The sequence below is a fragment of the Piliocolobus tephrosceles genome, chromosome 18 (genome assembly GCF_002776525.5).
Source record: "Piliocolobus tephrosceles isolate RC106 chromosome 18, ASM277652v3, whole genome shotgun sequence".
NCBI classification, from domain to species: Eukaryota; Metazoa; Chordata; class Mammalia; order Primates; family Cercopithecidae; genus Piliocolobus; species Piliocolobus tephrosceles.
This window is the reverse complement of record NC_045451.1, coordinates 38,690,949-38,715,563: the sequence shown is the minus strand read 5'-3', so window position 1 is coordinate 38,715,563 and position 24,615 is coordinate 38,690,949.

Below are 24,615 nucleotides of genomic sequence, written 5' to 3'. Positions count from 1 at the left end.
TGAACTGAATATCTTTGAGATGAGAGAGAATGATTATGTATGTCTAGCCAGCTCAATGGAGGTGAAAACTGGCACCCAGAAAAATTAACTGACATGCCCAAGGACACAGAGCTGGTCAGTTAGTAGCATGGTTAGAATCAGATAAAGCCTTAGAACCACAGTAGTGGCTTTGTACAGATGGTAATTTTCCTCTCATCTATTCCTCCTGGTTGAAGTGAGGTTCCTACTCATTTTGTTTTCTGATTGGTACTTTATCTATTAAAAGATTATTTACACGGTACCTCTTAGATGAAGACCTCCGTGATTTCCCCAGCCAGAACATAGCCTTCTCTCCCCAGAAACTTTAAGGTTTCTTAATATAGTATTTCCCATATTATAGTTATCTATGCACTTTTTTCAACTTCTCCAACTGATGTAAGTTTCTTAAGCAGTGAATGAATGAAAGAATAAGTTATTGATTTGCTATAGTAGTGTCTAATATCTTGGTTTGTACATGTACATACCAGACGTTTAATAAATATGTATTGCTTAGATTCCTTTTTAAATATCAACCCTCCTGTTATAAAATTGCCCCCACTTTTGAAAAATGCAGTACTAGGGAAAGGCAAAGACTCTAGAGATATTTGCTATACTCCTCAAGTTAGGGGCTCTGAGAGCTTTTTGTTACAATACTTATCATTTTGACTTTTAATTAATGGGTTACATATTTGCCTCTCCCCTCAAGAATCTGTGAGAAACTTCGGGACAGCAACTATGTCTTATTTATTCTTATTGCTAGTGTTTATATTGGCACATAGTAGGAGCTCTGAAAGTGCTAATGGAGTAAATGAGTGAATGAACAGGCCCTCCTAATCATAAGAGTCCAGGAATCAGGTGCACAGTTTTAAGTTGGAACTGCTTTGTATTTAAAGACATCAAATAGGTATAGATTGCCATCTAGTGGAAAATGTACACCAGTGCTATCTGAATATGGAACTCCTTTCCTAGGACATGGCAGTGAATTCGTACTAGGCTGCATATACCCTTACAAATGTCTTACAACACAATAGAGAATATAATACAATTTTCATTGCTCAACACTTACCACAGCAATATACAAGTTATAAAGTTTTTATCATATAATATTTTAAAACCTATTTATTTGATTAAAAACTATAGTGAAAAATTATCTGGAGTTGATGAAATCAGGATGCACTCTCAAATTTTCTCAAATGTGCAAATGTATAGCCATCCTTTCAAATAGTGTTCTTTTGTTAATTTCATCTCCCTGCTCTTTCTTTCATGTCAGTTATTCTAGTTAATTTTCTACTAGTGGACACTGACACTCTCAGCTGTAGGCAGATTTTTCCTAGTCAAGCATAGTGTCTCTCATTATTATTACATTTTATAAATTTCAGAAATATTATAGGACATCAATAACTTTTTAGTGAAATGAGTAGACACTAGATTCTGTATCTGTGTAATCTTTGCACTGTGTGTGTCTCTGAAATTGAAAATATTAAAAACTTAGAAACTGTGAACCCAGAAAATCTGAGACAGATCTCAGTTAATTTAGAAAGTTTATTTTGCCAAGTTTGAGGATGTGTGCCCGTGACACAGCCTCAGCGAGTCCTGACAACATGTGCCCAGGGTGGTCAGGGAACAGCTTGGGTGTATACATTTTAGGGAGATACTTTAGGGACATCAATTAAGTGATGAGAGAAGTACACTGTTTCAATCTGGAAAGGCTGGACATCTTGAAGCAAGGCAGGAAGACCCCAAGTGGTAAGGGAGCCTCCAGGTCACAGATAGGTAAGACACAAAGGGTTGCATTCTTTTACTTTCTGATTAGCCTTTCCAAAAAAGGCAATCATATATTCATCTATCTCAGTGAGCAGAGGGATAACCTTGAATAGAATAGGAGGCAGGTTTGCCATAAGCAGTTTCCAGCTTGAGTTTTCCTTAGTGATCTTGGGGGAGCAAGATATTTTTCTTTCACAAAGCATAATTGCCAATAGCTTTATGGTTTTAATGATCCTTTTTCTGGTCATTATTTCATTTTTAAGTAAAAAAAAAATGGAAACATCATATTAAGAGATATTTAATGCTATTCTATTGAAGTAGTATACTTAATTTACATAGAAGTTTAATACATGACCTCAGATTTTAAGAAGCTTTTAATCTATTAATGATGCTCATGTTTTTATTCAAAAATAAATGATAGGAATATTTCCAGTTCTACTCATAATAGAGTTTTAGTTAATGAACGTACCCCAACACCACTAAAAAAAAAAAACAAACAGTACAAAATATGTGAATCAGCTATTTCAGGCATCAGACAATAGGTATCACAACATTGAGATCCTTGAGAGAAAACAAAAAAAAAAAAACACATGAGGTGAGTGTTAAACCCACACTGGCTTTCTGCCTGGGGGCACCTTCCATACTGCTGCAGCAATAAAAACTTTCAAATAAAGCACAGGAAGTAAAAACACTGAAAAATTGAGCAGAGCATTGGTGAGTTTTTGGAAACTTCAAGCACATTAATATATAGGTAATTAGAGTTTTGCAAAGAAAAGCAAAAACATTTAAAAAATAATGGTCATAAAATTATCAAATTTGATGAAAATTCAAAGTCCACATATCTAGAAACCTCAAAGAATTCCAAATATAGAAAACATGAAGAAGACTACACAAAGTTACATCATAATGAAATTGTGCAAAGCCACTAATAAAGCAGAAAAATATGAAATGCAACATAAGAAAAAAATATATTCCCTACAGAAGAACCAAGATATGGGTTGAGGCAGATTTTTTAATAGAAAACAATGCAAACAAGAAGACAGTGAAACAATATATATACTTTTAAAGCTTACTGAATATGGCCTGAGAAGGATTCTACACTTTTACATTTGAGTCCTTGTAGATGAACTGTAACCTAGCTTAATAGGCAGAAAAAATTGAAAACCTATGTTAATAGTGTGCTCTTGTAAAACATCTTGGCCAGTCCCAGCGGCCGTACTTCAACACTGCTCAGTGTTCAAACTATGTTCAAATAATGTATATGCCGAGCCAGCCATTCTGTACCTCACTTCCAATTTCTGTATATCATCTCTATTTCTCTCTCTCTCTCTCTCTCTCTCTCTCTCGTCTATAAATCTTCTTCCACCATGTGACTGCTCTGGAGTTTCTGTGATTCTGCTGTGATTCTGGGGACTGCCCAATTCACAAATCGTTCATTTCTCAACTAAACTCCTGTAAATTTTATTTAACTAAAGTTTTTCTTTTATCAGTATCAAAAGGAAAAACAGTTTATAACCTAAAATACTATATTCTGGGAAAGTGTCATTCATAAATAACAATGAAAATGAGGACATTTCAGAAATACCAATGCTGCAAGAGACACCCATACTACAAGACATATTGAAAGAAGAAGCTCTTCAGACAGAAGGAAAGTGATACCATATGTAAATCTGAATCTACACAAAGGAATGAAAGTTACTGGAATAGTGTAACTATTTAGGTAAATATATAAAACTTTGTAAATATATAAAACTTTGAAGTATTATTTAAATACATAAAGCTTTGAAGTATTATTTATAAATATATAAATATATATAACTTTGAAGTATTATTTAAATTTATTTAAAACATAATTATTTTAAAAATAACAATTGATTGTGGGAGTTAATATCTAAAGAATTAAAATGAATGACATCAATAGCACAAAAGCTGGAGTGGGAAATTGGAAGTTTATTGTTGCAGTGTACTTTTATTAAACATACAGTGGTATAATACCACTTCGACGTAGATTGTGGTAAGCTAAAGTGATATATTATAAACCCTGATGCATCTATTAGAATAAAACAATAAATAGTTATGGCTCATAAGCTGTCAAGGAGGTTAAAGGAAATCATAAAAATTATACAATTATTTCAAAAGAATGCAGAAAAAGAAGAAGGAGCAAAGAATACTTAGAAAAAATAAACAAATTGAAAGATGATAGGTTAAAACAAATAAAATATATGATCAAATAAAACATAAATAGTTTAAACATCCAATTAAAAGCAAAAAATTGTTAGATGGGAAAAAAGAGCATAATCCACATGTATGCTGCCTACAAACAAACCCACCCTACATTTAAACATAAGGTTATGTCATAAGTAACAGCATAAAACGTGATACACTAAGCTAAAACTAATCAGAGGAAAGCATGAGTGAGGTATATTAATGTTATTTTTTGCCAGTGATAAGTAAGTAAGTTCATTTCATAATTATAAAGAAGTCAATTCATTAGGAGAACATAAAATTCCATGCAGCAAAAATAGCTTTGAGAATAAAGGAAGCAAAAACTAATACAACTGCAAGAATAAATTGTCAAATTTATGAGTTGGAGCTTCACATACTCATCTCTCAATTATGATATATATCTATATATCTCTCTCTCTATATATATATTATCTTGTTAGAACAAGTGACAGAAAAGCAGTACAAACATAAAAGACCTTAACAATACTACCAACCAACCTGACCTAATTGATGCTTATTGATTATTTCACCCAGCAACAGAAAAAGACACATTTAGTCCATATTCTAAGCTATAAAACACAACTATAAATTTGTTAAGACATGTTTTATAGCTTAGAATATAGAATAGAATAAGTAAATTTGTCCATGTTCTAGCTATAAAACGTGTCTTAACAAATGTAAAACAAAATTTCACAAAAGTATGGTCTCAGGTCACAATGGAATTCAGTAGGAAATGAAGAAGACATTTGAAAAACCTCTAAATATTTAGAAACTAAATAACACACTTTTAAATAGCACTTGGGTAAAAAAGGAACATATCATTGAGAAATTAGAAAGTGTTCTGAAATTAATGAAAATAAAAACACTACATATATAATTATGTATAATGTCATTAAAGCACAGTTTAGAATGCAGTGGACCATATTAGAAACCAAGAAAGGCCTCAAATCAATGATCTCAGTTTCTACCTTTAGAAACTAGAAAAAGAGAGCCCAAATAAGAAAATAAAGGAAATAATAGACATGAGTGGAAATCAATAAAATAGCAAACAGAAAAATAGTCAATGAAACAAAATTTTTTTTCGAAGAAAGTTGTTGCTTTTAATCAATAAAATGGATGAAGCTCCAGCTAGACTGGTCAGTAGAAATAAAAAGAAGGAACAAATTATTAATATCAGGAATGAGAAAGGTCATGTCTCTACAGATTCAGATAGTAAGAGGATAACATGAAAATACAGATTGAGTATCCCTTATCTAACATGCTTGGGAAGAGAAGTGCAACAGATTTCAGAGTTGTTTTTAATATTTTGGAAAATTCAAATATTTAGATAATATCTTGGAAATAAACCCAAGTCTAAACATGAAAATCATTTATGTTTCATACACACCTTAGTCACATAGCCTAAAGCTAATTTTATATAATATTTTAAATAATTTTGTGCATGAAACAAAGTTTGCATACATTGAACCATTAGAAAGCAATGATGTCACCATCTCAGCCACCCTTGTGGATAATCTATGATTGTTTGTCATCACCATCATTCCTGATTCTGTATTTGTATGCTTTCAATAAGCAATCATTTTCCAACACTTATTCACACAGAAGTGCTTAACAGTAAAAAATGGCATTCCATTAATACAGTGAAAAAACAATGTTGTAGTATAACTTATAGTATCATGTAGGCACTCAGAAAATTTTAGATTTTGGAGCATTTCAAATTGTGGATTTTTGCATTAGAAATACGCAACATGTATGATGAATAGTGTTAATGCCAATAAATGTTTAATAAAAACATGACCAAAACCAGGACAAATTACTTGAGAGCCTAAAACTCCCAAAACTTACTTAAGAATAAATATTAAAATCTGAATAATCCTATTTAAATTTAAAATATTCAATTCGTATTTAAAACCTTTGAAAGAAGGAGAGAGTGACAGAGGGAAGAAGGAAGGAAGGGAAGGAAGGGAGGAAGGGAGGAAGGGAGGGAGGGAGGGAAGGCAGGCTTCCAGAACCAAAACCAGATGGCTTTATTTAGAACCAGAGTTCTAAATGAACAATTGAGGAAGAAATAATGTAATGTTAATTTAACACAAACTCTTCTAAAAAGTTGAAAAGGAGAAAATATTTTTCAATTCATTAATAAAGGCTAGTATTACCTTAATATAGAAGAAAAAGAAGGTTTCACTTAAAAAACTACGGACCAATATCCTTTATTGAGATGTAAATAGTCTTAACAAAATTTTAGCCAATCAAACACAGCTATATATATGTATATATGTATATATATGTATATATGTATATATGTGTATATATGTGTATATATGTATATATGTATATATATGTATATATGTATATATGTACATATATATGTATACACACACAAATTATCATTATCATATGAAATTTATTCTAGGTCAGAAGTTTATTCTAGGAATGTGAGGTAGGTTTAATATTCACAAATAAATATAATTGAAAAAATCCAGTACCCATTCCATATTTTAGAATTTCAGCAAAATTGAAATAGAAATATTATCAACTTAATAAATAGCATCTAAAAAATACAAAGCAAAGCAAACAACAAAAAAACTCACCATATCAAAGATGAAAAGTCTGAATGCCTTCCCCCTAAGATCAGGAATAAGACAGGCGCTCTGATCTCACTACTTATTTTCAATATTTTTATGAATTTTCTAGTTAGTGCAAAAAGAAAAAAGGAAATAAAAGATATTTTAAAAAATTAAGAGCAACCATTTTATTTCTAAATGACAAGATCATTTCTGTAGACAATGCAGTGGAATTAAGAATAAAACTACTAAAACTGACATTAGTTTAGCAAGTTTGTAGTACATAGGGTCAATACATAAAAATCAGTTTGTCTTGTAATCTAGCAACTAACAAATGAAAATTGAAATATTAAAAATGCTATTTACAATAGCATCAAAAATATAAAATACGTAGGGGTAAATCTGACAATAGATGTATCTGACTATACTCTAAATACTATACAAACATTGTTGAGAGAAGTTGAAAGAGACTTAAATTAATGAAGGAATATACCTTTTTAAAATGTCAGAGACTCAATATTGTAAAATGTAAGTTCTCCACCAGTTAGTTCTTGGGTTAAATGTAATCCTGGTCAAAATCACAGCCTGTGGATATTTGTATAAATTGACAATTTAACTTAAAAATTCATACGAAAAGGCAAAAGATCTAGAATACACAATTTTTTTTTTTTTTTTTTACAGAAAGGATCAAGACTACTCAATTTTAAGACTTACAAAGAAACAATTATTAATATATTATAGTATTGGCAAAGATAAACAGCTAGATCAAAGGAATAGAATAACGAGCTCAGAAATAGATTCACACATAAATGGCCAAATGATTTTGACGTAGTTGCAATTGCAATTTAGTGGAGAAGGGGTAGTCTTGATGTGTAACGTTCAAATTTGCATATATATATTCCCCAAAAAATTTCCTCCACTCCTCACAATGTATGTTAAAATTAGCTCAAATGTGTCATTGACCAAAAGATAAAACCTTAAAGTAGAAAACTTTTAGAAAAACCAATTGGGCCAATTTATCTCCAAGTATTTATATTTTCTGACCTCGTGTTAGGCAACAACATCTAAATATAACACCGGAAAAAGCAGTCACAAAATAAAGTAAAAATAGAAGAAGGTAAATTTGACTATCAGATTTTAAAAAAAATAACTACACAAAACTGTGAGAACATAATTGTAAAACATATACTTAATAAAGGACTTATATTCAGAATATAAAGACTACCAAAACTTTATAGTAAGAAAACAAACTACCCAGTAATAAAATGGAGATAATCATGTGGTTTTTGTTTTTAGTTCCATCAGTAGTGACCAATCCTTTGAACGTGAGGACTTTTTTGTTTATCTGTGGTGGTAATATCATGAAAATTATGCACAGACCTATTTTTTTTTTTTTTTTTTTTTTTTTTTTAGCTCATAAGCTATCGTTACTGTTAGTGTATTTTATGTGTGGCCCAGGGAAGCCAAAAGGTTGGCCACCCATGGTTTATGTAATGAGTTACATTTATTGATTTGCTAGGTTGAACTAAACTTGTTACCCAAATATAAAGCCTATTTGATTGTGTTGGATAAGTTTTTTGACATGCTGCTGGATTCAGTTTCCCAGTATTTTGTTGAGGACTTCTGCTTCAATGTTAATCAAAGATAGTGGCCCAAAGATTTGCTATTGTTGTTGCTGTTGTGTCTCTGCCAGGTTTGGGTATCAGGATGATGCTGGCCTCATGGAATAAGGTAGAAATGAGTTTTTACTCTTTAATTTTTTGGAATAGTTTCAGTAGGAATGATACCAGCTCTTCTTTGTTCATATATAATTTGGCTGTGAATCTGTTTGTCAGTCTCGTCCTGGGCTTATTTTTTTGTTTGGTAGGCTATTTATTACTGGTTCACTTTTGGAGCTTATTATTGACCTCTTCAGGGATTTGATTTCTTCCTGGCTCAGTCTTGGGAGAGTGTGTGTGCCAAAAATTTATTCATTTCTTTTAGATTTTCTAGTTTATGTGCACAGAGGTGTTCATAATATTCTCTGATGGTTATTTGTATTTCTGTAAGGTCAGTGGTAATATCCCCTTTGTCATTTTTAATTGTGTTTATTTTAATCTTCTCTATTTCCTTCTTTATTTATCTAGCTAGAAATCTATCTACTTTTTAAAAGTTTAAAAAAAAAAAAAAAACTCCTACATTGTTTGATCTTTTGAATGGTCTTTTGTGGCTCAGTCACCTTTAGTTCAGCTCTGATTTTGGCTATTTCTTTTCTGTCTCTAGCCTTGGGGTTTGTTTGCTCTTGTTTTTCTAGCTCCTCTAATTGTGATCTTAGGTTGTTAATTTGAGATCTTTTGGACTTTTTGATGCAGGCATTTAGTGCTGTCAATTTCCCTCTTAACACTGTCTTAGCTGTGTCACAGAAATTGTGGTATGTTGTATCTTTGTTCTCATTAGTTAAAAAAACTTGATTTCTGCCTTAATTTCATTATTTACCCAAAAGTCATTCAGGAGCAAGTTATTCACTTTCCATGTGATTGTGTGGTTTTGAGCTAACTCCATAGGCTTGATTTCTAATGTGATTGTGCTCTGGTCTGACAGAGTGGTTGTTATGATTTCAGTTGTTTTAAATTTGATGAGGAGTGTTTTATGTCTGGATTTTAGAGTATGCATCATGTGAAGATGAGAATATATATCCTGTTGTTTCAGGTTGGAGCATTCTGAAGATATTTATCAGGTCCATTTGATCCAGTGCTGAGTTCAAGGCCTGAATATCTTTGTTAATTTTCTGCCTTGATGATCTAATATTGTCAGTGGAGACTAAAGTTTCCCACTATTATTGTGTGCGAGTTTAAGTCTCTTTGAAGGTCCTTAAGAATTTGTTTTATGATTCTGGGTGCTCTTGTGTTAGGTGAATATATATTGAGAATAGTTAGATATTCTTGTTTAATAGAACTTTTTACCACTATGTAATGCTCCTTTTTGTCTTTTTTGATCATTGCTGGTTTAAAGTCTGTTTTGTCAGAAACTAGAATTGCAACCTCTGCTTTTTGTTGTTGTTGTTTTCTGTTTTCTTGGTAAATTTTCCTCCATCCATTTATTTTAACCTATGTGTGTCTTTGCATATGAGATGGATCTCTTGAAGACAGCATGTCAATGGGCTTTGGTTCCTTATCCAGCTTGCCACACTGTGTCTTTTAATTGGGGCATTTAACTCATTTACATTCAAGGTTACTATTGATAGGTGTGGATTTGATCATGATGTTAACTAGTTATTATGCAGACTTGTTTATATGCTTGTTTTATAGTGTCATTGGTCTGTGTATTTCAATGTGTTTTTGTAGTGGCTGATAATGGTCTTTCCATATTTAGTGCTTCATTCAGGAGGTCTTGTGAGGTAAGTGTAGTGGCAATAAATTCCCTCAGTATTTGCTTGTTTAAAGGTCTTATTTCTCCTTTGCTTATGAAGCTTGGTTTAGCTGGATATAAAATTCTGGGTTGGAATATCTTTTGTTTAAGAATAATGAGTATTGACCTCCAATCTTTTATGACTTGTAGAGTGTCTGCTCTTCCTCTGATGGGCTTTTCTTTGTAGGTGACTGGCCTTTCTCTCCAGGTGTCTTTAACATTTTTTCTTTTATGTCAGCATTGGAGAATCTGATGATTATGTGTCTTGGGCATGATTTTCTCATCAAGTATCTTACTGGGGTTCTCTGTATTTCCTGAATTTTAATGTTGGCCCGTCTAGCTAAGTTGGGGAAGTTCTCGTTGATGAAATCCTGAAATATGCTTTCCAAAGTGCTTATACTCTGCCTGCCTTTCAAGGACACCAATGAGTCAGAGATTCGATCTATTTACATAATCCCATATTTCTTGAAGGTTTTGTTTCTTCTTTTCTTAATTTTTTTTTCTCTATTTTTGTCTGACTGTTTTATTTCAGAAAGTTGGTTTTCAAGCTCTGCTATTCTTTCCTGTACTTGGTCTATTCTGCTATTAATACTTGTGATTACATTATGAAATTCTTGTAGTGTGTTTTTCAACTCTATTAGGTCTGTTATGTTTTTGTCTATGCAGGCTATTTTGTCTGTCACTTCCTGCATCATTTTATTGTGATTCTCAGCTTCCTTGGTTTTAGTGTCAGCATATTCCTTATCTCAATGATTTTTGTTCTTATTCATATTCTGAATTATATTCCTGTGATTTCAGACATCTCTGCCCAGTTCAGAACCAGTGTTGGGGAGGTGGAGAAGTAGTTTGAAATAAAGAAAGTACTCCAGCTTTTTGAGTTGTCAGAATTCTTGTTGACCACTGGTTCTTTCTCATCTTTGTGGGTTGATGTTTTCAATCTTTTAAGTTGCTCACCTTTGGATTTTTTCTTTTATTCTGTTTGGTAACTTAGAGGGTCTGATTGTGGTATAAGGTGGATTCAGCCAATTGACTTTATTTCTAGAAGGGAGGGCCAACATTCAGCTCCCAACTCCCAGACTGTGCTCTCTAAATCTGGGGGACTTATGTTGGCCAGACTTTTTTCTCTGGCTCCTCAAGGTTAGGAATCCACTGTGCTGGAGTGGGGGGGGATGAGGTGCTTCCAGACCACTGGTCATTACACTCCAATGGGTAGTATTGGCCAAATCATTTTGTAGTGTGGTGACAGCAGCATCTGTCCTCATTCACATGTTCTAGCAGCAGCTGCAGTGTTGAGGTGCATGCTCATTCACTGTGGCAGGGTGCCAACAGGTGCCAGGATGCCTGCCTCCCTGTGATAATTCATCACAGTGGCACAGGCAACATGACTAGAGTGGTGCAGGAGGCCCAGATGGCAACTGTGTATGTGATTGTGTTGGTAGTTATGTTGGGCACAGGAGCAGGACACTGGCAGGCACATTTCTGTATGCATTCTCTCTGTGGCACAGGCAGGGGTGGTCACAATAAATAAACAAGCTAAAGACTGAGTAAAAATATGACATATTTTCAAATAGAGGGAGAAGGAGAGAAAAAAGGAATTTCTCTTCAGAATACATAAAAGATTTACACAAATCAGTAATGAGAAATTAAACATTTCAATTAAAAATGGGCAAGTTATACTTCACCTAGGAAGGTATATGAATAGCCAAGCACCACAAGAAAAGATATTCAACATCATTTATCATAGTAGAGTAAATGGTGGCTCTCAAAAGATATGCTTTTTTCTCTGGCTCCTCAAGGTTAGGAATCCACCATGCTGGAGTGGGAGGGGATGAGGTGTCCTAATCTCTGGATTCTGTAAATGTTATCTTATTAACATTCACAGATGTAATTATTTAAAGATTTTGATATAAGAAGACTGTCCTGGATTATCTGGGTGGGCCCTAAATCCAGTAACAAGTTTTCTCATCAGAGATAAACAGAGGAACAGACAGACACAGAGTTGAGGACAATGTGAAGAGAGCAGACAGAAATTGGAGTAATTAGATTCCAAGTCAAGGAATGCCAAGAGCTTCTAGAATTGGGAAATTGGGAATCTTTAGAGGAAGTACAGCCCTGCCATCTCCTGAGTTTCAGACTTTGGCCTCCAGAAAAGTGAAAGATTAAATTTTAGTTGTTTCAACTGATTGAATTTATGTTAATTTGTTATAGCAACTACAGAAAACTAATACAGTCACTGAGAAAATGCAAATTAAAACCACAATATGGTATCGGGGGCGGAGCAAGATGGCCGAATAGGAACAGCTTCAGTCTCCATCTCCCAGCGCGAGCGACACAGAAGACCGGCGATTTCTGCATTTTCAACTGAGGTACTGGGGTCATCTCACTCGGGAGTGCCGGACAATCAGTGCTGGTCAGCTGCTGCAGCCCGACCAGCGAGAGCTGAAGCAGGGCGAGGCATCGCCTCACCTGGGAAGCGTGAGGGGGAAGGGAGTCCCTTTTCCTAGCCAGGGGAACTGAGACACACAACACCTGGAAAATCGGGTAACTCCCACCCCAATACTGCGCTGTAACACCGGCACACCGGAGATTATATCCCACACCTGGCCGGGAGGGTCCCACGCCCACGGAGCCTCTCTCCTTGCTAACACAGCAGTCTGTGGCAATCTAACCGCAAGGCAGCAGCGAGGCTAGGGGAGGGGCGCCCGCCATCGCTGAGGCTTAAGTAGGTAAACAAAGCCGCTGGGAAGCTCGAACTGGGTGGAGCTCACAGCAGCTCAAGGAAACCTGTCTCTGTAGACTGCGCCTCTGGGGACAGGGCTCAGCTAAAGGAGCAGAAGCCTGTGAAACGCGAACGACTCTGTCTGACAGCTTTGAAGAGAGCAGTGGATCTCCCAACACGGAGGTTGAGATCTGAGAAGGGGCAGTCTGCCTGCTCAAGTGGGTCACTGACCCCTGAGTAGCCTAACTGGGAGATATCCCCCACTAGGGGCAGTCTGACACCCCACACCTCACAGGGTGGAGTACACCCCTGAGAGGAAGCTTCCAAAGCAAGAATCAGACAGGTGCACTCGCTGTTCAGCAATATTCTATCTTCTGCAACCTCTGCTGCTGATACCCAGGCAAACAGGGTCTGGAGTGGACCTCAAGCAATCTCCAACAGACCTATAGCTGAGGGTCCTGACAGTCAGAAGGAAAACTATCAAACAGGAAGGACACCTATATCAAAACCCCATCAGTACGTCACCATCATCAAAGACCAGTGACAGATAAAACCACAAAGATGGGGAAAAAGCAGGGCAGAAAAGCTGGAAATTCAAAAAATAAGAGCGCACCTCCTCCTGCAAAGGAGCACAGCCCATCGCCAGCAATGGATCAAAGCTGGTCAGAGAATGATTTTGATGAGATGAGAGAAGAAGGCTTCAGTCCATCAAACCTCTCAGAGCTAAAGGAGGAATTACGTACCCAGCGCAAAGAAACTAAAAATCTTGAAAAAAGAGTGGAAGAATTGACAGCTAGACTAATTAATGCAGAGAAGGTCATAAACGAAATGACAGAGATGAAAACCATGACACGAGAAATACGTGACAAATGCACAAGCTTCAGTAACCGACTCGATCAACTGGAAGAAAGAGTATCAGCGATTGAGGATCAAATGAATGAAATGAAGCGAGAAGAGAAACCAAAAGAAAAAAGAAGAAAAAGAAATGAACAAAGCCTGCAAGAAGTATGGGATTATGTCAAAAGACCAAATCTACGTCTGATTGGGGTGCCTGAAAGTGAGGGGGAAAATGGAACCAAATTGGAAAACACTCTACAGGATATCATCCAGGAGAACTTCCCCAACCTAGCAGGGCAGGCCAACATTCAAATTCAGGAAATACAGAGAACGCCACAAAGATACTCCTCCAGAAGAGCAACTCCAAGACACATAATTGCCAGATTCACCAAAGTTGAAATGAAGGAAAAAATCTTAAGGGCAGCCAGAGAGAAAGGTCGGGTTACCCACAAAGGGAAGCCCATCAGACTGACAGCAGATCTCTCGGCAGAAACTCTACAAGCCAGAAGAGAGTGGGGGCCAATATTCAACGTTCTTAAAGAAAAGAATTTTAAACCCAGAATTTCATATCCAGCCAAACTAAGTTTCATAAGTGAAGGAGAAATAAAATTCTTTACAGATAAGCAAATGCTTAGAGATTTTGTCACCACCAGGCCTGCCTTACAAGAGACCCTGAAGGAAGCCCTAAACATGGAAAGGAACAACCAGTACCAGCCACTGCAAAAACATGCCAAAATGTAAAGACCATCGAGCCTAGGAAGAAACTGCATCAACTAATGAGCAAAATAACCAGTTAATATATAATGGCAGGATCAAGATCACACATAACAATATTAACCTTACATGTAAATGGACTAAATGCTCCAATTAAAAGACACAGACTGGCAAACTGGATAAAGAGTCAAGACCCATCAGTCTGCTGTCTTCAGGAGACCCATCTCACATGCAGAGACATACATAGGCTCAAAATAAAGGGATGGAGGAAGATCTACCAAGCAAATGGAGAACACAAAAAAGCAGGGGTTGCAATCCTAGTCTCTGATAAAACAGACTTTAAACCATCAAAGATCAAAAGAGACAAAGAAGGCCATTACATAATGGTAAAGGGATCAATCCAACAGGAAGAGCTAACTATCCTAAATATATATGCACCTAATACAGGAGCACCCAGATTCATAAAGCAAGTCCTTAGAGACTTACAAAGAGACTTAGACTCCCATACAATAATAATGGGAGACTTCAACACTCCACTGTCAACATTAGACAGATCAACGAGACAGAAAGTTAACAAGGATATCCAGGAATTGAACTCATCTCTGCACCAAGCGGACCTAATAGACATCTATAGAACTCTCCACCCCAAGTCAACAGAATATACATTCTTCTCAGCACCACATCACACTTATTCCAAAATTGACCACATAATTGGAAGTAAAGCACTCCTCAGCAAATGTAAAAGAACAGAAATTATAACAAACTGTCTCTCTGACCACAGTGCAATCAAACTAGAACTCAGGACTAAGAAACTCAATCAAAACCGCTCAACTACATGGAAACTGAACAACCTGCTCCTGAATGACTACTGGGTACATAACGAAATGAAAGCAGAAATAAAGATGTTCTTTGAAACCAATGAGAACAAAGATACAACATACCAGAATCTCTGGGACACATTTAAAGCAGTGTGTAGAGGGAAATTTATAGCACTAAGTGCCCACAAGAGAAAGCAGGAAAGATCTAAAATTGACACTCTATCATCACAATTAAAAGAACTAAAGAGGCAAGAGCAAACACATTCAAAAGCTAGCAGAAGGCAAGAAATAACTAAGATCAGAGCAGAACTGAAGGAGATAGAGACACAAAAAACCCTCCAAAAAATCAATGAATCCAGGAGTTGGTTTTTTGAAAAGATCAACAAAATTGACAGACCGCTAGCAAGGCTAATAAAGAAGAAAAGAGAGAGGAATCAAATAGACGCAATAAAAAATGATAAAGGGCATATCACCACCTACCCCACAGAAATACAAACTACCATCAGAGAATACTATAAACACCTCTATGCAAATCAACTAGAAAATCTAGAAGAAATGGATAATTTCCTGGACACGTACACTCTTCCAAGACTAAACCAGGAAGAAGTTGAATCCCTGAATAGACCAATAGCAGCCTCTGAAATTGAGGCAACAATTAATAGCCTACCCACCAAAAAAAGCCCAGGACCAGATGGATTCACAGCTGAATTCTACCAGAGGTACAAGGAGGAGCTGGTACCATTCCTTCTGAAACTATTCCAATCAATAGAAAAAGAGGGAATCCTCCCTAACTCATTTTATGAGGCCAACATCATCCTGATACCAAAGCCTGGCAGAGACACAACAAAAAAAGAGAATTTTAGACCAATCTCCCTGATGAACATCGATGCAAAAATCCTCAATAAAATACTGGCAAACCGGATTCAGCAGCACATCAAAAAGCTTATCCACCATGATCAAGTGGGCTTCATCCCTGGGATGCAAGGCTGGTTCAACATTCGCAAATCAATCAACGTAATCCAGCATATCAACAGAACCAAAGACAAGAACCACATGATTATCTCAATAGATGCAGAAAAGGCTTTTGACAAAATTCAACAGCCCTTCATGCTAAAAACGCTCAACAAATTCGGTATTGATGGAATGTACCTCAAAATAATAAGAGCTATTTATGACAAACCCACAGCTAATATCATACTGAATGGGCAAAAACTGGAAAAGTTCCCTTTGAAAACTGGCACAAGACAGGGATGCCCTCTCTCACCACTCCTATTCAACATAGTGTTGGAAGTTCTGGCTAGGGCAATCAGGCAAGAGAAAGAAATCAAGGGTATTCAGTTAGGAAAAGAGGAAGTCAAATTGTCCCTGTTTGCAGATGACATGATTGTGTATTTAGAAAACCCCATCGTCTCAGCCCAAAATCTTCTTAAGCTGATAAGCAACTTCAGCAAAGTCTCAGGATACAAAATTAATGTGCAAAAATCACAAGCATTCTTATACACCAGTAACAGACAAGCAGAGAGCCAAATCAGGAATGAACTTCCATTCACAATTACTTCAAAGAGAATAAAATACCTAGGAATCCAACTTACAAGGGATGTAAAGGACCTCTTCAAGGAGAACTACAAACCACTGCTCAGTGAAATCAAAGAGGACACAAACAAATGGAAGAACATACCATGCTCATGGATAGGCAGAATCAATATTGTGAAAATGGCCATACTGCCCAAGGTAATTTATAGATTCAATGCCATCCCCATCAAGCTACCAATGAGTTTCTTCACCGAATTGGAAAAAACTGCTTTAAAGTTCATATGGAACCAAAAAAGAGCCCGTATTGCCAAGACAATCCTAAGTCAAAAGGACAAAGCCGGAGGCGTCACGCTACCTGACTTCAAACTATACTACAAGGCTACAGTAACCAAAACAGCATGGTACTGGTACCAAAACAGAGATATAGACCAATGGAACAGAACGGAGCCTTCAGAAATAATGCCACACATCTACAACCATCTGATCTTTGACAAACCTGACAAAAACAAGAAATGGGGAAAGGATTCCCTATTTAATAAATGGTGCTGGGAAAATTGGCTAGCCATAAGTAGAAAGCTGAAACTGGATCCTTTCCTTACTCCTTATACGAAGATTAATTCAAGATGGATTAGAGACTTAAATGTTAGACCTAATACCATAAAAACCCTAGAAGAAAATCTAGGTAGTACCATTCAGGACATAGGCATGGGCAAGGACTCCATGTCTAAAACACCAAAAGCAACGGCAGCAAAAGCCAAAATTGACAAATGGGATCTCATTAAACTAAAGAGCTTCTGCACAGCAAAAGAAACTACCATCAGAGTGAACAGGCAACCTACAGAATGGGAGAAAATTTTTGCAATCTACTCATCTGACAAAGGGCTCATTTCCAGAATCTACAAAGAACTCAAACAAATATACAAGAAAAAAACAAACAACCCCATCCAAAAGTGGGGAAAGGATATGAACAGACATTTCTCAAAAGAAGACATCATACAGCCAACAGACACATGAAAAAATGCTCATCATCACTGGCCATCAGAGAAATGCAAATCAAAACCACAATGAGATACCATCTCACACCAGTTAGAATGGCAATCATTAAAAAATCAGGAAACAACAGGTGTTGGAGAGGATGTGGAGAAATAGGAACACTTTTACACTGTTGGTGGGATTGTAAACTAGTTCAACCATTATGGAAAACAGTATGGCGATTCCTCAAGGATCTAGAACTAGATGTACCATATGACCCAGCCATCCCACTACTGGGTATATACCCAAAGGATTATAAATTATGCTACTACAAAGACACATGCACACGTATGTTTATTGCGGCACTATTCACAATAGCAAAGACTTGGAATCAACCCAAATGTCCATCAGTGACAGACTGGATTAAGAAAATGTGGCACATATACACCATGGAATACTATGCAGCCATAAAAAAGGATGAGTTTGCGTCCTTTGTAGAGACATGGATGCAGCTGGAAACCATCATTCTTAGCAAATTATCACAAGAAGAGAAAACCAAACACCGCATGTTCTCACTCATAGGTGGGAACTGAACAATGAGCTCACTTGGACTCGGGAAGGGGAACATCACACACTGGGGCCTATCATGGGGAGGGGGGAGGGGGGAGAGATTGCATTGGGGAGTTATCCCTGATATAAATGATGAATTGATGGGTGCTGACGAGTTGATGGGTGCAGCACACCAACATGGCACATGTATACATATGTAACCTGCACGTTATGCACATGTACCCTAGAACTTAAAGTATAATAAAAAATAAAATAAAAAATAATAATAAAACCACAATATACCAGTACCATCTTCTAAAATGGTAAAAATACAGACAACATCTAATGTTGGAAAGTATGTGAAGCAAACAAAATCTCACACATTGCAGATATAAGTAAAAAAAATAGTATTACTATTTTTAAAACATTTTGTAGTTTCTTATAAAAGCTTTCTTAATAACTAATGAAGAAATTGTTCTGTCTTGACAAATGTGTGAGCTACCCAAGTGTTCATATTTGTCAAATCGTCAGCTCTCACCAAACTATACGCTTAAGAGCTGGGCATTTTACCATGTTTAAATTATACCTTTATAGGAACAAAACAAAATTTCAATGCAAATTTAAACTAAAAAAAAAAAAACTATCCCAGCAAAAATAATTGATGGTGATAGAAATCTGAATAGAGGTGACCTTGTGAAAATATTTATGAAAAGGGTCATAAACTTTTTGGAGTAATAAAGGTGTTCTTGGTCTTGATTTGTGTGTATATGTTTGCCAAAACTCATCAAACTACTCTGACCATCTCGACGTTTTACTGAAGGTAAAGTATATCTCAATAAAATTAAAATAACATTTAAAATAAACTGTGATTCAAAGTAAAGAGGGAAATAATCAATTAATTAATAAATATAATAGAAATACTTTCTATCTGCCAGTGGTGCTATATAATGCAGATTGAGAAGAACAAGTTTCTAGAAGTGGTAACATCAGAAACTGAAGCGTGTTTTCATGCTTTCCTTGTTTAAAAAGTAGACTCGGGGTACATGTGCAAATTTGTTATATAAATATGTTGTGTTGCAATGAGATCTGTGCTTCTCACGTATCCATGACCAAAATAGTGAACTTTGTACCCAGTAGTTTGTCAATCATCACCTCCCTCCCAACCGCCCTCCTTTTGGAGTTCCCAGTGTCTACTATTCTCTTCTGCATGTCCATGTGTACCTGCTGAAATACCGAAGCATTTTGAAGCCAAAAATGTCAGAAATCAGAGGGCTTTAAAGGCAGTAGGAGTGATAACATTAATAGAAGAAAAGTGACAATAAAAAAAAAGATCCTCTAGGAGACGATATATGAAACACTGTGTGTAGAAAGCAGCAGCTAACATGGCCAATTATGGCCATGATATATGTCAAATGTAAAACTAGACACAGGCTAATTTATGAAGAGCTTTGAATTTCAAACTATAAGACCTCGTAGCCATACATAAATAACATACACCTGCCCAGTATTTCTACTCAAACATTTTTTTAGTATACTTATAGTAAGATCCTTAGTCACCAGTGTCATGGACAAATAAGAAGAAAAATATATTTTCTTAATTATGGACAATATGGGAAAGAAATCCCCTAAAGGACAACTATTCTACTCTCAATATTCCAGGATGAGAGAGTTCAGTGGTTTAATGTGTCTTCCCTTCAAGCCGTGAACCAATAGAAATATTAATTTTTGCAAGAGAAGTCTCTGGAAGTCACTTAGGGAAAAAGAACAGGGCTTCAAATTTAAGAAAAAAATCACTTACCAGCTGTGTAACTTTAGAAAGTTATTTGTTTCTCTTATCTTCAATTTTTCACCTTAAAAATCAGTAAAATACCCACAATATATGGTTATAATGAGAACTTTTGTGAGTTAATGTGTATAAAGTAACAGATACAGCTGTCAGGATGTGGCAGCTCTTCAATGTTGCGAGTGCCTCTCTTTTCTTGGTCCTCCCACAGACTGATTTGGCTGATAACAGCTCGAGAACGAATCTCTGAAGGACAACTAATGTCCTGGGGCTTGGGAAAACATATGTAGAACTGTCTCAGAAGAAAGGAAAGGCTGACCACATAATGTCTTCTAGTTAAATTGAATGCACAGCATATCTTCTCTGTAGGGAAAGAGCCCACACAGGGGTTAGGGTCCTTTGATTTAGAGATTGAACTTCTTGTCCTTTGTCATAACTCACCATGATTTCTTACTCAAAATCTTCTCTCTTGGCATCATTGACACCACAATCTTGGTTTTGCTTAGGTCTTTCTTACTTCTACAGCCTCTTTTGCTAATCTCATTTTTCCTCATGGGGACTTGTCTATGGATGACTCCCAAATCTTGGTCTTCAGTCTAGATTTTCTTCCTGTGCTCCTGTATTTCCGCTACACATTATGATATTGTCTTTCTATTTTCACATTGCAAAAGCATCACCAACTCAATTCTACTCTAACAATTGAACTTACCATCTAAAACCTGTGGGTAAGAGTGTGTGTGTGTGTGTTTCAGGCATATACATATTCCAAATATAAATGAATGCCATTATTAGCTACCTCGCAACTAAAGTAGAAGTCTAATAGTTGTCACTGACTACTTTGACTTCCTCTTGCTATATTCACCCTCCACAGATCACCAGTTCTATTTACTTATATATTTTTTAAACCTATACCTTTCATTCAGTTCCAGCAGCCTTCATCCTAGTTTAGGCTGTTATGTACTCTCTGAGTTTGTGCAAGAGCTGCTTGATCCTAACTGAGCTCACTGCTTCTATTCTCATTTCAAAAGTTATATTTTTATTCTTTTATCTATACAGAATGATTATTTTAACAATATAAAGTAAATGTAACGTATTATATTTAAAATATGAATAAACAAACAAATATGAGTGCCTCTCTGTGTAACTCTCTCCAGTATTTCTTCCAATATCTTCAGACTGTAATACGAACTCCCACAGAGAGTCCTTCATGATCTAGCCTCTCCTTACCTCTCTATCCTTAATCCTCACCACTACTGCTAGCATACACTGTGTTCTTCTACTTGTAATAACTTCGGATATTAGAAACTTTTTTTTAGTATATCATCCTCCCTTGCATTTTAGAACTGTAATTCCTCATGTGAGATGTACTCCCCCACACTGTTATTTGTCTAATTGTTTGGAAATTGTATCATCTTTAAATATTTGTTCATGTCCCAGTTTTGAATCATACTGTCATTCTTTTCTAAAAGAGTAGATGAAAAGCTAAAAATTACCCTGTATGACTGTTGCAGAAGGAGTATAAAGGGAAATGAGGAAGTGCATGGGTCGAGGGAAGGTTGAGTACATTTCTTTTCCCACGTGCACTGTGCAATTTTGTTGTTTGGCGTTCAAGGCAGCATTGATGCTAAATTTTTCTCTCTCCTTCTAAATTGATGGTTATGCTGAAGACAGGGATGCCTTTGCTTGAATTTAGATGTGAGACAAATCTGATGAAAAACACGGAAGTACAATTGAATTCATTAAGCAGAAATTACAGTAAATGTATATTTTTTATTTTATCAAAACATTATTTAATAAAAAGAATAGGAAAAATCTCTGCTTGTTTTTTCTTTTATGATAATCACCTGTATTTTGACTTATTGAACCTTAAATGTACTCTATATTTCATGTTAGAATAAAAGCTTACAGTAGGCATTCAATCATTTTCTCCCAAGCTTAAACTTGATCTCAAAATTTCACATGAATATTGGAAAATCTCATCTTAGGTCATTGCTAACTCTTATATTGCTATCCGCACTTGGTCTCTGTGCCTTCTATAAGATCTAAACTGAGAAGACAAAGATACTGTCTTATACAATCTTCTCCAGCATGAGAGAAGCAGGTAACATTCCATCTTAACTTCCGCAATAAACTCTTTCCTACCTCTGAGAAGACTGGACCCTTGTCTCACTTTAAAATATCTCCACTTCCTCTCAGTACAGCTGCACTTTCATTCACCTCAATAATGAACAATCCATAATATAACATTATGGCCCTCATAAAGAACAGAAAAGTGGAAGAACATGGGATATAAAAGAGTCCCATTTGGTTTGTGCTTAGAGTTACCCTTAAATTTTTTGCTTGTGTACATAGAGAAGGCTATGACTAAAGTTATTATCGTTTCCTACTTCCAATCGTCCTTTCTAATATCATGTACTTATATTTTCAAGAATTTTAGTTCAAATTTGTGTTTGTTCCTTCTCCTAATTTGTTATTTCTATCATTTCCTATGAAGTTGATGTTCATTTAAATTTCTTTATGTGCTGACCAATTTATTACTCCCATTCTTTCTTGCATTTGGGTTCTTCCTTTGGGGTTCAATATTCTCCGTTTGAAGCACATCTTTTTGAAGTAACTTCAGTGAGTATCTGTTGGTGAAAACTTATCTCCTTGTTTGCTGGAAAATGATGTGATTTACTCTTTTATCTTTCATAAATTTTTTGAACATAAAATCCCTGCTTTCAAAATAGTACAATCTTCTAAAAAATCAAAGTATGTATATACACATATACATATAGTAACATATTTTACATTTGGTTACTTCTTAGATCTCACGTGTTCAATATTATGTTTGATTTTCAAACATGTAAAACTATTGTGATTCTGATTATCGTATTTGAATATATGAATTCAAAGCCCTGAAGTAAAATACTTGCCAGCTAAAATCTAATACTCAATTATACTGTAGGAATTAGTATGAAGTAAGTATCTTTTCTTCTTCTTTTTTTTTAACTCTATGTTATGCGATACATGTACAGAATGTGCAGGTTTGTTACATAGGTATACATGTGTCATGGTGGGTTGCCGCACCTATCAACCCATCATCTAGGTTTTAAGTCCCATGTGTATTAGGTGTTTGTCCTAATTCTTTCCCTCCCCTTGCCGCCTACCCCCTAACAAGCCTCAGTGTATGATGTTCCCCTCCCTGTGTCCATGTGTTCTCATTGTTCAACTCCCACTTGTGAGTGAGAATATGCAGTGTTTGGTTTTCTGTTCTTGTGTTAGCTGCAAGGATGATGGCTTCTAGCTTCATCCATGTCCTTTCAAATGACATGAACTCATTCTTTTTTTAATGGCAGCATAGTATTCCATGGTGTATATATGTCACATTTTCTTTATCCAGTCTATCATTGATGGGCATTTTGGTTGGTTCCAAGTCTTTGATATTGGAAGTAGTGCTGCAATAAACATACGTGTGCATGTGTTTTATAGTAGAATGATTTATAATCCTTTGGGTATATACCCAGTAATGGGATTGCAGGGTTTATTTCTCATTCTAGATCCTTGAGGAATCGTCACACTGTCTTTCACAATGGCTGGACTAATTTACACTCATATCAACAGTATAAAATTGTTCATATCTCTCGACATCCTCGCCAGCATCTATTGTTGTTGACTTTTTAAGAATCGCCATTCTGAGTGGCATGAGATGGTGTCTCATTGTGGTTTTGATTTGCATTTCTCTAATAATCAGTGATGATGAGCTTTTTTCATGTTTATTGGCTGCATACATGTCTTCTTTTGAGAAGTGTCTATTCATATCCTTTGCCCATTTATTGATGGGAGTTTTTTTTTCTTGTTAATTTAAGTTCCTTGCAGATTCTGGATACTAGACCTTTGTCATATGGGTAGATTGTGAAAATGTTCTGTCATTCTATAGGCTTCCTGTTCACTCTGATGCTATCTTCCTTTTCTGTGCAGAAGCTCTTTTGTTTAATTGGATCCCATTTGTCTATTTTGGCTTTTGCTGTAATTGCTTTTGGTGTTTTAATCATGAAGTCTTTACCCAAGCCTATGTCCTGAATGGTATTGCCCTCGTTTATTTCTAGGGTTTTTATGGTTTTGGGTTTCACACTTAAGTCTTTAATCCATCTTGAGTTAATTTTTGTATAAGGTATAAGGAAGAGGTCCAGTTTCAGTTTTCTGTGTATGGCTAGCCAGTTTTCCCAGAACCATTTATTAAGTAGAGAATTCTTTCCTCATTGCTTATTTTTGTGAGGTTTGTGGAAGATCAGATGGTTGTAGTATGATTTAAAATATACTTACAAGGGCATAAATATCTTTTCAATCATACAAGAGCCAATGGAATTTTTTTTTTTTTTTTTTTTTTTTTACCAGCAAACCTTAGTTAAATGAAATAGTTAAACATGTTCTTCACACAAAATAAAAATTACCTATTGGAAAGACAGGGATATAGGAATAAAGAACAATTAAAAATGAACAAAAAGGAATATCTAAATAATATCCTATAGGGATTCTAAATATAAATATAAATTGTATATAAGTCAAAAATTGCATATAAGATAAATATTAACGGAGTTTAAATAATTTTCTTATTTTAGGTAGAATAAATATAACAAGTTATTTTAGTTTTCAGTAAGTCAGTATGCATGTTCTCATCTCTGGGGTAGCATACATATATATGTAATTATATATTTATATATATTATATATATTTACACATATATATAAT